Raw genomic sequence first — 14,045 nt, 5'->3', positions numbered from 1 at the left:
TTTCTTTCTTTCTTTCTTTCTTTCTTTCTTTCTTTCTTTCTTCCTTCCTTCCTTCCTTCCTTCCTTCCTTCCTTTCTTCCTTCCTTCCTTCCTTCCTTCCTTCCTTCCTTCCTTCCTTCCTTCCTTCCTTCTTTCTTTTTCTTTCCTGACATGTTTAATATGGGAACTTGTTTAAATGATAGTACATATTTGTAACAGGTTTTGTTTTTCTTGCTGTCTCAGTGATTGGGGAAGGAGTGGAGGGAAGGAGAGAATTTGCCACTGAAAATAAAATAAAATTGTATTTCAAAAGAGCATATCACAAAGTACCTTGTTATCATTATACCAAACACTTCGTTAACATTCTAGTTAAATTCTATAAATAGCATTCTACTGATCTACCAGTTCAATGACCCTGTTAGAAAGGGAAATAAAATGCGTCATACTCTGTTCCTTATGAAGCTATGCTGGCTCTGTAAGATAACTGCTTCCCTTTTCTAGAAATTCCCTAGCTCTTGAATGAAACATTCCAGAATTTCTCCAGAAAATAAAGTCAAGCTTACAGGTATAGTTTCCACATTCCATTCTCTTTCCTTTTTTGAAAATCAGGACATTTGATCTCAAATTCTATAGTATCTCTTCTACTCTCCATGATCTTTAAAATATCTTTTACATAGCCTCAGGAGCCATATCTACCAGTCTTTTTGGTACCTGAGAATTTAGTTCATCTGGACAAGGTGAATTGAATTATGCTAGGGTTAAAAAAAAACCAAACCTGTTCTCATTCTGGCATACTTAAAAATCTTTAGTAAAATAAATTGGTTTAAACCTGATCCAGGAGAAGCATCAAACTTAGCTTCACTAAAATGTATTTTGCAAATTACATCTCTTCTTGGGGGGAAGGAAACAAAGGGAAGAACTTATTTAAAGTAACTAGGTAATGAAAAGACTTTGAGGAACATGAAAGATCCTCTAGTATAAATAGTGAAACCTCTCAATTTTACTGCTGCATGGCATTTAAAACCAAACTAGACCCAACAACCTCTGTTATGATGGGCATAGCATTTTTTCTTCCTGGAGCATTAGTTAAGGACATAGTAAAGCTTGTGACAACAGCATTGTGTTTCATACACCAAAGAAGCACATGTAGTGGGCAGTGAATTTGAATAATTGTGTAAACAAAAAAAGAGTAACTCAGACACATTGATTAAACGTTTATCAAGTACTTACTATTTTCTAGACACTATATTTGGGTGCTATTTTGGCAGTGTTATAATGGTTGAGTGCTACACTGTGTGTGTGTGTGTGTGTGTGTGTGTGTGTGTGTGTTCAAAGGACAGGGTCCTACCTCTGTCACGACTGAAGACTGACAGCGAGTGTAATAGGAATCCAGTTAGAGGTCACTGACCATGCTCTATGCTCTACTATAAGCTTATCAGAGCCATCTCTTGGAATAATAGTCACTTCCAGGACTCCTTCATCTTCTTCACTCTTTGCTTTTCTCCCTCCCCTTCCCTCCACTACTTCCTTCCCCACCTGTCCCTTCCCTTATCCACCCCCCCCCCCAACAAAAACCCCTATTCCCTCTCTGGCATATGTCCTTCAGCAGGTTTCTCCCTTTTCTCAGGTCTTTCCTGCTGTCATCACAAAGACCTCAATGTCCTTTGCAGAATAACTTAATGTAACCTTCAGGCAAAGGCCATCCCAGTCTTTGGGGAAAGGCAGCATCTAAAATTCCTCATTTAAAAAAATGAGTGTAGTTAAAACCAAATAAACTTCCAATACAAAAGTGAATCAACTCCCAGAAAAAGGATAATCTCTGGGCTTAATAACAAATTTTCAGTGAGTATTTACATCTTTTTACAATCAAGTAGCAGAAAAGAGTACATCTTAACTGAGTTATCAAAACTTTCATTACCAGTTAGTTAGTGTGAACATTTCCTGGGTAATCTGTTTATCAGCCTCAAACCTCCTGAAAAGAGGGAATTGGTGGTTTCACAAATGGTTCCATGCTAATTTTGTAAAACAGCTACCAAAATAGACCAACGTCCTTACAATGGTCTGTTTTTCTTCTAAAGGATTTTTCAAAATGAGCCTAATTTTGTGGAAGAAAATGAACATCTGAGTAGGATCTCTTGGAACTCTAAGGGCAGCCTTACAACTGCCCAAGATAGTCTATTTGTAAAAATCTTTGGGAAAGAGAGTCAGAGAAGCTTAGCACATAGAATGCGGGCCTCAGAGTCAGGAAGGTCTGGGTTCTAGTCCTGATTCTGGCACATACTGGCTGTGTAACCCTGAGCAAATCACTTAACTTCTCAGCAATTCTTTTTTTTTTCTTTTTGGAGGGGGGAAGGCAGGGTAATTGGAGTTAAGTGACTTGCCCAAAGTCACATGGCTAGTAAATGTTAAGTGTCTGAGGCTGGATTTGAACTCAAGGGCCAGTGCTCTGTTTGCCATGCCATCTAGCCACCCAACTTCTCAGCAATTCTGATGCACAGAAGGTGCAACTTCATTGACAGATGAAGAGTTCCTTACAAGAAGATCCCCACAGCAGTAAAATCTTTGTCAAAAAAAGAATCATTGTGAAAGTCCCTCAGTAAATGCTACATTGGTATAGTCAGAAGTATACTGGCTTTTGAGAGCTGGTTGTTAAATTTTTAGTGTAAGCATTTATACTCCTGACTACAAATAAGAACTTGATATATTGTTTATCATTTCTCTAGCCTTAAGAAAGTTATGGAGAAAATATTAATAATGCAGATTAAACTAAAAAAAACACATCAGGCATACATCCTCCCCACCTTCCTTGAGAGCCAGTTGTTAAACATTTACTGGCATATACCTGACACAGAGCATAACTGTGCATACCTAACATGCTTTTTTTTTCAAGACAGCTAGAGCTAGGACGACAGGGCATTTGTGCACACGAAACAAAATCCAGTAATTGCTTTCCTTGGGTTACTATTTTGCCTTTACTGTAACACTTGTGACTTGACTTGTTATAAAGTAAATACCCATAAATCATGGAGAGCAGAAATTTCTGTATACTTAGAAAAATAAACATGTGTCTCTCATTGTACTACTCTTGGATGATGTGACCTAGCTACTACCTAACCTGTGACCAATGATGTTACGAGCCTTTCCTTTTTCCCCATAATTCTCACCTACCAGAGATGTGCTGATAAATATTTAACAACCAGCACTCTGTGGGGAAAAAGTATTCTCCCTCACACTTTTACATTTAATCTTCATCATTAGCATTTTCTCCATTATTTTCTTAAGTCCAGAGAGTCAACAAAACTGAAAAAAAAATCAAGTCCTGATTTATAGTATTTGCTGATTTTTGAGGTCTAAATGCTCACATTGAACATTGAACAATTCTCCAGAACTCGCACTAGCACAGCCTTGACATGTATGAAAATTGAGGCTAAAGAACTTGCCTGAAATCATAATGCTAGTAAGTGGCAAATTCAGACTTGCCAAGATCTTCCAATTACTAGTCTAATGCCCTTTCTGCTATCCCTCCATTCCTGGAGTCTTTGCCCTTCTAGTGTGATCTCATCCAGCAGACAGAGTTTGGTCCATAAGAACACTGATCCTTTCATTGGTAAAGTGATTTCTCTCTGGGTTACATCCAGGTATTCAGGTAAAGCTCTTCAGAGCTGTCATAGGCTTTGGGGATTGGTACAATGTCATTCCTGCCACTTTCATGGAAGCTTCTAACTATCCTGTACAGATTGAGATGGGCAGAGATGCCCCTTTAAATTCTGTTACCTGTCTCAGAATGGCTAGAGCTAAAATGTGCTACCTCTGGTTGCTTTATCAAGGGCCGGTGAGCAAGATGTCTTCAATGCTCATGGGAGGCAGGATGAAACAGTGGAAAGAATAGAGGATTTGGCATCAGAGGAGCGAGGTTGAAATCTTAGCTCAGCCACTTCCTACTTGTGTTATCTTAGGCTTTTCTAGACCTCAGATTCCTTATTGTAGGAGAGCAGGAGGAAGGGGAGTGGGGGGAAATGGGGAGTTAAACTATAGATGAACTATGAGATTCTTTTTAGCTCTAAATCTATGATCCTATGAATTTGTTTGTGGACTGTGAGCACCAAAAAAGGACCCAGCTACCAAAGGTACTATTGTTTATTTCCAGTATACCCTTTAGTTGTTGCTGTTGTTTGGTCATTTCCAACTCTTTGTGACCCCATTTGGGTTTTTCTTGGCAAGGATACTGGAGTGGTTTGTGATTTCTTTCTCCAGCTCATTTTACAGATGAGGAAATTGAGGCAAACAGGGTTAAGTGACTTGCCCTGAGACACACAGCTAGTGAGTGTCTGAAGCCAGATTTGAACGAATGAAGATGAGTCTTCCTGACTCCAGGCTCAACACGCTATCTACCATGACACCTAGATGTCTCTTAGTTAGTTATCAAACCAAAATGAGGGGGCTGGAGCATTGTGGGGGGAAAGAGCTAGAGCAGAGGCATTAAGCAGAACTTAGGGGTTCCAAAGGCCAGAACTAGCCATAGAGCCTTAAATAAGTAGAATCATTTGTGGATTACCATCTGGCTGCTTTTGTCTTGAGTTGCCACTTGAGTCATGTAATTGGCTTAAAAGAAGATGCTTAACCATGGGAGGCAGTATAAGAAAAATAAAGAGCGCTGGGCTTGGGGTTAAGTAGAATTAGGCTGTCTTGGTTTGAATTCCCTTCTCTGACTCTGCTACCTAGGGAGATCATAAATCTCTTGAGTCTCAGCTTCCTCATCTACAAAATAAAAATGACAATAATTGTACCTATGCGATAGAGTTTTAAGGATCAAATCAGATAATGTGTGTAAAGGGCTTTGCAAACACACACATATATGATATATAAATAACATTTAAAGATATATGTGCACACAGAGTGTGTGTATATACACACATAGGATACATAAATACAATTTAAAGATATGTATTTGTATATGTGTATATATTGTGTGGGTGTATTTAGTGTGTACATGTGCATATATGCATATATGTATGCACACACATATGATATATAAATAAAATTTAAAGATATATGTGCTTGTATATATTGGATATATACATCCATATATGCACATCATGTGTATATACATATATGTGTATGTACATGCATGTGTATATGTATATGTATTTCCCATCCAGCTAAACAATACAGTAGATAGAGAGCTGGACTGGGAATTAGGATTCCTGAGCTCAAATCTAGTCTCAGACACATTAGCTATGTGATCCTGGTTAAGCTATTTAACCTCTATTTACCTCAGTTCCCTCATCCATAAAGTGGGAATAATAATAACACCTACCTCCTAGGGTTATTGTGAAACTCAAATGAGGTAATGTTTGTAAAGTGCTTTGCAAACCCCAAAGTGCTATGTAAATGCTATTATTATTATTACTATCAATATCTAAAGTCAGTTCCTATAGCAGTCTGAATCTTCTTCCACTTCCACATTCCCACCACATAGGTAACTGCTTGTCCCCTACTACCCTCTTATTTTAATCACACCCCCACATGTGGCTCAAGGTCCTGTGCCAGGAAGATGGAGTGACACATGTGTCTGTGGGCAATGTGGAACAGTTTCCTCATATTTGCTATGAGCAGTTTCTAGCTTCACTGTGATTCTAGACTTGAATGTCACCATCAAGATAATACCAACCCTGACTAAACTGAAATCTCATTAAAAGACAAAGGAGTTATTTTAAGAGTCTACTGACTAATATTCTTAGAACAATGAGTTCCAATTCTAGCAAGGTTTACTTGCCTTTTGTTTTAAAGCCATGGTTCTTTAAGCATGGACTGGTGACCAGTGACAAAGGTTCTGTGGGGGGCCTACGGGCTGTACCCTTGTGGTATTAATGTCTATACTTAGTTTAAAATAGCATACGATCACCCACAAAAGTGGAGAGCTAGTCATCTAATTCTTATTTTATTCTGATTAGGTTTTGTTTTTCTTATTCCCTTTCTTTGCTCCACCCTTCTGTCAACAAATGGAGTGAATAGTAATCATTTAGTCATAAAAAGTAATCAAGTGCCTAATGTGAGACTTCATGGCACAAAGGAAAAAGCCCAGACTTTGAACAAGAGGACTTGGGTTCTAAACCAACTTCTGATGTTTTCTAAATGTGACCTTGAAAATGTCATGTAAGCTCCATGGGCGTCAGTCTCCTCATCTATAAAATAGAGAGGTTAGACTGGATGGCCTCTGAAGTCTCTTCCAGGTCTAGATCTTGGATCCCCCATACTAGGTGTTGGAGATAGAAATACAGAAATGAAACAACCCCTGTATGCAGGGAATTCACACTTTAAGTAATAAGATAAAGGATTCCATTCTGACCCCATGAAGAGGAATGCTGACCCAAAATTTGACAGCCATTGGTAGAAGCACTGAATTCTTTGTAATACATAGCTTTGTACCTAACAATAGTCATATGGATCATATGAAAGTCACCCTGTGTGCCTTTTAGGTACACGACGAACTTTGGTTTCAGTGCCTGACTCCCCTTTGAAATTTCTCTAACATGAAGGATTGAATTTTATCCAACTTTGACCAAACCAACTTCTGAATGTACAATTAATTCAGCTAGCCTGGAGAAGAAAACAAACCTCCATCCAAACAACTTGCCTGCCCCTGTAACCTTCAACTGTAAAATGGAAGTGAAAATAACCCTTACCTTCCTGGGTTGTTGTGAGGATCAAATGATGTGTACTTGTAAAGCACTTAGCATAGTTCCCGGAACATAGGAGGTTCTATATAAATGCTAGCATGAAAGAAGAAAAACATTCCTTAAATTAGTGGTATTTTATAAAAAAGTACAGGGGAAATTTATTTAACCAAATCAAGTTACCAACACTGGAACAAACTTATTCACACGGCCATTTTATGAACCCAGACCATAAGTTTGCATTGAGACAGCAATACTACTAAGTTAAACCAATATTTTAATATATAACATCCTATTTAAGTAAATATTTTCCATAGTCTATGGAGAGTTGAGGTAAATGTGTCAATTTAATGTATTTGGGAGCATAAAAATAATTCATTTAAGTTTTTGTAAATAATTATGCATAGGGGAGGCTAGGTGGTACATTGAATAGAGCACCAGCCCTGGCATCAGGAGGACCTGAGTTCAAATCCGACCTCAGACATTTAACACTTACTACCCTTGTGACTTTGGTCAAGTCACTTAACCCCAATTGCCCTGCTTTCCCCCCTCCAAAAAAAATAATTATGCATAAAAATCTCACATCAAAAACAGTCTCTTAACCATTTTCATATTGTACATTATGTGCTCATATTTGAGTGTAATATCTTTAATCTAAATTCCTACTTTCAATTAATGATCAATGTAAAATAAGGTTGTTTCAATTAATGTAATCTGTATGATTTTTAATGTACTGTCTCTTGAATACTAGTATACTTTGCAGTAATGAACATTTTCAACAAGCTACCAATTTAAGATATGTAGCTTCCAATATTATATATAACATATCATAATCTATAACACATTCTTACATATAATATAATTATGTGTTTGTAATTACATATTATGATATATATATAATTATGTTATATTGTATACTTTTATATTATGTTACATATAATTATATATTATAATATATACTATATTATATGTTTATACATGTAAAGTTTCAGTGGTAATGTTAACATTTTGATCATTTTGATTGAATCAGTCAATTTTTCTCATTCCATAAATACTGAAATGTCATACTAGTCTTTGATTATGTAAAACCATGCTGAAATTACTTTTATTTTAAGATGATACAAGCATAGCTTCCTTTCAGTTGACTGTGGTAATGCAGCAAGAATGCTTCCTGATTGTGGTTTTATGCTTAGATACATAATTTTTACAGATTAAATAAATTAATGGAAACTAACATAATTCAACCTTTAAGAAAACTGAAGAGACCTAATTTCTTTTAGCTAATATTCAACCCCCTTTAAAATAGTTTGATGAATACTTTTTATACCCTTTTGGAAAAGCAGAGCATTTTCAGGTAGGCTTGAATGGCTTAGCAAAACAGTAATCCAGAAAAACAGCATTTTATACTATTATAAACATTGGCATGAAAGCAGTGAACATTGGCGTTATATGAAATACCACATGACATCAACAAGGGAGAAAACTTCTGTCAGTTCAACTTTTTTATTAACACTACATAGGCTTTCAGCTTCCTCTTGTAGCAAGTCGGCCTGTTCAGTAGCCTTAAGTAATAATAATAACTAACATTTAGACAGTATTATGTGCTCAGCACTTTACAATTATTATCTTATTTGATCTTCATAACAACCCTGGGAGGTAAGTGCTATTATTGTTCCCATTTTACAATTAAAGAAACTGAGGCAAACAGAGTTTAAGTGACTTGTCCAGGGTCACCCAGTCAGTAAATATCAGAGGCTGGATTTGAACTCAGGTCCTCCTGCCTCCATTCTCAGCGCTCTATCTACTGCACCAGCTATACATCCCTTTCATTTTTCTTGGATGCTTCCCAAATTACCCCTTCCAAAAGAAGTTCATTCAGAATAAAACAAGCCTTCTCAAAATTAACAATGATATCATGTTCACATGCACTGCCAAAATATTTGTAAAGCAATATAACATAAGGATGAATTATTTTCAAAGTAAGTAGTTCATTGTCTTAATATCAATAGCAAAGCACAAATATAGGCTAGGATATCTTTTGTCGATTGTCTTCAGATCTCACTAGTCCAAAAAGCTGCACATTTTGGGCTTGTGGGCTAGAACTATTTGAATAAATTTCCTTGTCATTTCTCTCCCCTCCCCTTCCCTCTCCTCCCCTCTCTTCTCTCCTCTCCTCTTTTCTTTTCTTTATCTGAGTGTGAGATATACTACTGCTGCACTCAAAACTTCCCCTGACGACAGTGTAGAGTAGGCTGAGTACTGTAAGGCTGCCTGATGCTCAGATTTAGGACCTCATGGCTACTCTCCTTCCCTTTCATACCTTCCTACATCTTATACCCTCTCTTTTCCCCCTCAACATAGTCTGTAATTAAGTGATTCTGGTCACTTTTTTGTTTCAATTTCCATCTTGTCACTGGGCACTTTCACTGGCTATTGCCTATGCTTGAAAATGTTCTCTCCTCATCTCTGCCTCCTGGTTTCCTTCAAGTCCCAGATAAAAATCCCACTTTTTACAAGAAGCCTTTTGGGCTCTTCTTAAATCTAGTGCCTTCTCTCTGTTGATTATATCTAATTTATATTGTACATAGTTCCTTTATATATAGTTATCTTCATGCTTTCTCTCCCACGAGATTGTGAGCTCCTAGAGAACAGGAACAATCTTTTACATTTCCTAGTATCCTAAGCATTTAGCATTATGCTTGTCACATAGTAGGCTTACTAAATGTTTATTGACTGGGGTGGCCAGGTAGCACAGCGAGTAAGAGCACTGGCTCCAGTGTCGGGATGACCTGGATCAAATCCGGGCTCAGATACTCAGTACCACACCCAGAAATGACTGGCCGTGTAACCTTGAGTAAGTTACTTAACCCCTATTGCTTTAAAAAAAAAAATAAAAAAAAATAAAAAAAATGTTTATTGACTGACTGGCTGACTCCTTAGCTAAAAAAATATCAGAACATTTGAAGCTAAAGTTTCCACTGCATGAATGAAAGACAAGTAGCTGCTAGAGAAGATAAATTTCTCTATTGTAATGACTTATTACCTTTCTTTCATCAAAACAGCCTGTAACTTGTCCTGCTAAGTGCTGCTCCTAAGCTCCTAAAATCACAACTCCTGGTTCCAGAAGAGAGCAGCGGTTACCATGAATACATTCTTTCAGTTTTAAGTGGCCAAGACCCACTCTGTAAGTGTAATCCATTACTTTATCACCTCCAGGCAAGACTACTGGAATGCATTCTGTTTATTGACCAATTTCAGGATCACTCAGGAGCTTCAGCTGGCACTTAACACCTGTACTAAGCTTTTTTTTTGACAACTTAGTACTGAGCTACTCTTTGTTTTTGTGAATCCCAGAATATGGCAAATATCAACTGTGATTTTTCGCTTCTTGGTTTTGTTGCTAGATCTTTTTAAAGGATGTAATCTAAGCAGTCCTGAAGAAGACTTCAGGCTTCTGAAACAAAGTCAAAGATGACAAAAAGGAATGTTCCTTTGCTTTTACATCCCATGGAGGCAGTTTTGTTCTTTGCGTATCTAGAACTTCTGGGGGAAACTCTATTCAAATACTCTTCCTAAGTGGTTTGCATCTGAAGAGTTCCTGAAAGATAAACCGAAGATGGTTGATTTCATGGAATGCTATAAACCATGTGGACTAGCTGGGACTCAGCTCTCGTCCTTGGCATAGGAATTAAAACATTTAAAATTGACTAATTTTGTTTGTCTGAATGCAGATTACCCAGAAGAAAAATTTTGGTTGCTCTCTGATGAGCCAATTAAGAGAGGAGGGTGGTTGATTCGCTTTAGACTGTGTATAGCTAGAACTTATGGGGAAAAGGTGTTTATTATCTCCTAAGGTTCTTTCCAGAGGTAGGAGTTCCAGGCAAGGCAGGAGATTCTAACTCATTTTTCTGCCCAGTCATTGGGCATTAGAAATAGTCATAATTGTAGGATAAATGACCTACTTTTATCTCAGTCATTACAGACATCTTTGGGATGACTCACAACTTACGAATGAAGTTTACGATTATGTTTAAGGTAGTGATTTCTGAACAAATTCAAAAAAGGTAAAATAGATCTTGTTTCACAGTCTTATTCTTAAAATCAGCAGGGGTTTCTGACTGTGTGTTATTTCCTGTGTTATACTTCTTACCAATCCCTCCCTTAGATTTGTACATGAGATGATTAGAGTAGAATGGGACTTAATCAGAATCATCCATCATCTTTTACCTACTCCGACCAACATGAATGTGGACCAGGTGTGCCTAATCTATGTGCATAGCTATGCCCAAAATCCCTTTCCATTGGTTTCTGTGTGAAAAAAAGGGCCGAGGAGCTAGGATGTCTGTAGTATGATTTGTGTCTATAATACACTTCATAGAATCAAAGTTTAGCTCTAGAGGGAAGCTTAGAGATCGTTATTTGCCCTCCACCCATTTTACAGATAAAATGAAGACTAGAGAGATTAAGTGACTTGCCTGAGGTCACACAAGTAGAAAGTGTCAGAGACACTTGACTATATCCTATCTGGAAGACGAAAACTCCTACCTCGATGATGAGAACTGTTTTCTATTTTACCTTTTGCTCCCCAGAACCTAACAACACAGTTCTTCATGTGTAGTAGATGTTTAATAAGTATTTATTGAATTAAATTGACTTGAGGTGATTTGAATGAGGTCATAAACTTTTGGAGGTAAAGATGTATGTCTTGTATTTTAGCATATTTCTCATAGTGCCTGTCATAAAGATGAATATATAATTATCTTCAGTAAGAGTAGATGAATTTATTTACCATAAATAGAAGTGACTAGCACAGTGCACTGAACATAGCAGACATGTAGCAAATATATATTGATTTGAACTTGAGAAGAAAAAGTGAGCACTAATTCCTTGACCACTGAAGGAGCAGCTAGCCTTCTAGTTAGTGCTCATGGATGGACTGTGCTGCCCTTATACAGACACTGAAACACTGGCAAACCAGAACCAGGCACAGGGTGTCTTCAGTGAAGCAGTACAACACTATAGAAACATGACCCAGGACATGCCTCCACATAGATTTTCTGGCCATTTCATGCCCACTTAGAGAAGCATCACTTTTTAAAACTAGAAGACAGCTAGGGTTAGATCATCCAGTCTAGTTCCTTCAGAATGAATTAGGGGATTGTGATAGTCTTCAGGAATTTCAAGGAACATAGATGAACCTTCATGCTAAGTTGATCTAGCTACAGTATATATTGGTAGCATACAACCACTAGTATAGGGATTTTCAATGTTTTTTGCATTACTGAGCCCTTGGGCAGTTTAGTGAAGTCTATGCACCCCTTCTCAGAATAATGCTTTTAAGTGCATAATATACAATACATAGGATCACAAAAGATTGAAACACAATTATCAATATTTTTTAAGTTCAAGGAGTCCAGGTTGAGAACCTCTAGTAAATTATTTGCTTAGAGGTTATACTTAGGTGAGGAGAAAGACTAGGACCTAAGTCTCTTCTTTCCCAATCTAGAGCTCTTCCTATTTCACAATGGTACCTTATAATGTCTTAAGACCATAACTATTTATTGACCCTTTACTTGTTTTTTGGCCTCAAGTAGCAAAAGTGCTTCCAGTGATATGGAGCTTGGTACTAGATTCCATATATGCCCACTAGTTGATTTAGTGTTTATGGTTAGGGACATATTAAACAGTGGGGACAACAACTCAGAATTAAGTAGGAGGAAAGCAGGCTAGATTGCCTTCAGAAAACTGCAAAACTTTTTGATCACCTCAAGTTTCTTCCAGAGAAAAAAGACCATCTCTTTAAATACCAGTATTCTGCCAATGTGGTGGTATAATTTGAGTCATGGAACACTATGGTCTCCAAAGAATTTTAAAAATGAGTGTCTCTCAGAGGACAATGGATAGGTACGTTGTGGGCATAAGCCAGCTGCAAAACATAACAGGTAAAGGACGATGGAGAAGGACTATAGGAAGCAAAGGAGATCACCAGGGAAACGTATGATCAAAGAAGAAACATATGACCAAATACTTTGAGAGCAATGGAAAACAGGTTGACAGCCCCAGTGCTCCACCAATATTTTCACAATTCCAAAAGAAAAGAAAGTAGACTTCTAGAACATTGGGTGGACCTCCTAGTGATAAACATTTTGACTTATGTGAGAACATAGCCAAGAGTGCACAAGATGAACAGACATAGAGGGGTACGTTGTGGCAACATCCACATTAATGAAATAACATTCATTTGAGTAAGTGACTGGTGCATAGTATACCTGGTCCCATTTTTCTTCTTCACTTAATCCAAATCTCAGAAATATAATCAAAGGCTTAATTGTTAAGTGAGAAGCATTTCAGCAGTGGGCAAAGATCTCTGTTTTCCTGCACAAGAGATAATCCAACAGGCATAAATGCATTAGTAAATATTGCTTGGCAGTGGTAGTGAATGAGAAAATATCTAGATATTCAGTACATCTAATGAGTGCTAAAGTATTAGAAGAAATTCAGATTCAAAAAATACTTATTAGGTACTGCCATGTGCAACACAATAGCACTACCCAATCAGAGTAAACAAATTATACACTTACCTGCAGGGAGCTAGCTATTACCTGTGGAATACACATATGAAAATGCCCTAGTTGCTATCTTCAAGCAACTTATAATCTAGTAGAAGGTAAGACAAATTAACCTAAAACCGTAATTCAACTAATAATCTTCGTGCATGGGAAGGAGCTGAATCAAGTGGTATACAATATTCTAGGAAGGCAAGAAACCTTGTCCCCCCATGCCTAGACTTGGTTTTCCTGCCATAGAGTTAAGTTTTATGTGTTTCATTTTGAATCTTAAACCATCATGCACAGAAGGAAGAGGAGAAATAACTAAACCTGGAGATTTAAACTATTTCTGACAGGTACAAGTTATCTCCAGATGTCAAGTAGTTGATATAATACACATGGCTTTGGATGTTGACTCCAACAACCTTGGGAGGTACCCTAGTCTTGTCTATATGGTGCTTAAAACATGATGGCAAACAGGAAGGCAACTTAATGCGGCATGTAAAAAGGAGACAGTCTCAGTGTGACTATATGATTTAGATATATAGGCAAAGCAGTCATAAGTGCTTATTATATGCCAGCTTGGTGGAATAAGCTCTGGGGAAACAAACACAAGTCAAAAAAAAAAGGGACAGTCTGTTCCCTCAAGGAGCTTACATCATAATAGGGAAAACACATAGAAGAGATTTGTAGCCCCTAGGGGAGGAAGGCTAATGGCTACGAGGTTGAGAAATCTGGAGAGAGAGTTGAGTTGGGAGTGAAGTGAGCAAGTCCAATGCTCATCATGAAATGGTAGTCCCTACTAGGGCGCAAAGTAGAGGCATCTCAAGCAGGGCAAGGC

General features: G+C 37.6%; 1 protein-coding gene and 1 pseudogene across 1 annotated transcript in view; both read right to left on the bottom strand.

The window, feature by feature from the left end:
* PREP (prolyl endopeptidase) overlaps window positions 1-14,045 on the bottom strand; it is a 292,033-nt gene that overhangs the window by 234,067 nt on the left and 43,921 nt on the right. The gene's annotated exons all lie outside the window — the stretch shown is intronic.
* Window positions 8,102-8,974, bottom strand: LOC138153204 (AP-1 complex subunit sigma-2 pseudogene; annotated as a pseudogene).

This window comes from Petaurus breviceps, unplaced genomic scaffold (assembly GCF_028583685.1).
Source record: "Petaurus breviceps papuanus isolate PSGF00001 unplaced genomic scaffold, PetGlider_PUasm1.0 90977, whole genome shotgun sequence".
Classification (NCBI taxonomy): domain Eukaryota; kingdom Metazoa; phylum Chordata; class Mammalia; order Diprotodontia; family Petauridae; genus Petaurus; species Petaurus breviceps.
Note: the sequence above shows the minus strand (reverse complement) of the source record. Positions and strands in the feature narration are given on the sequence as shown.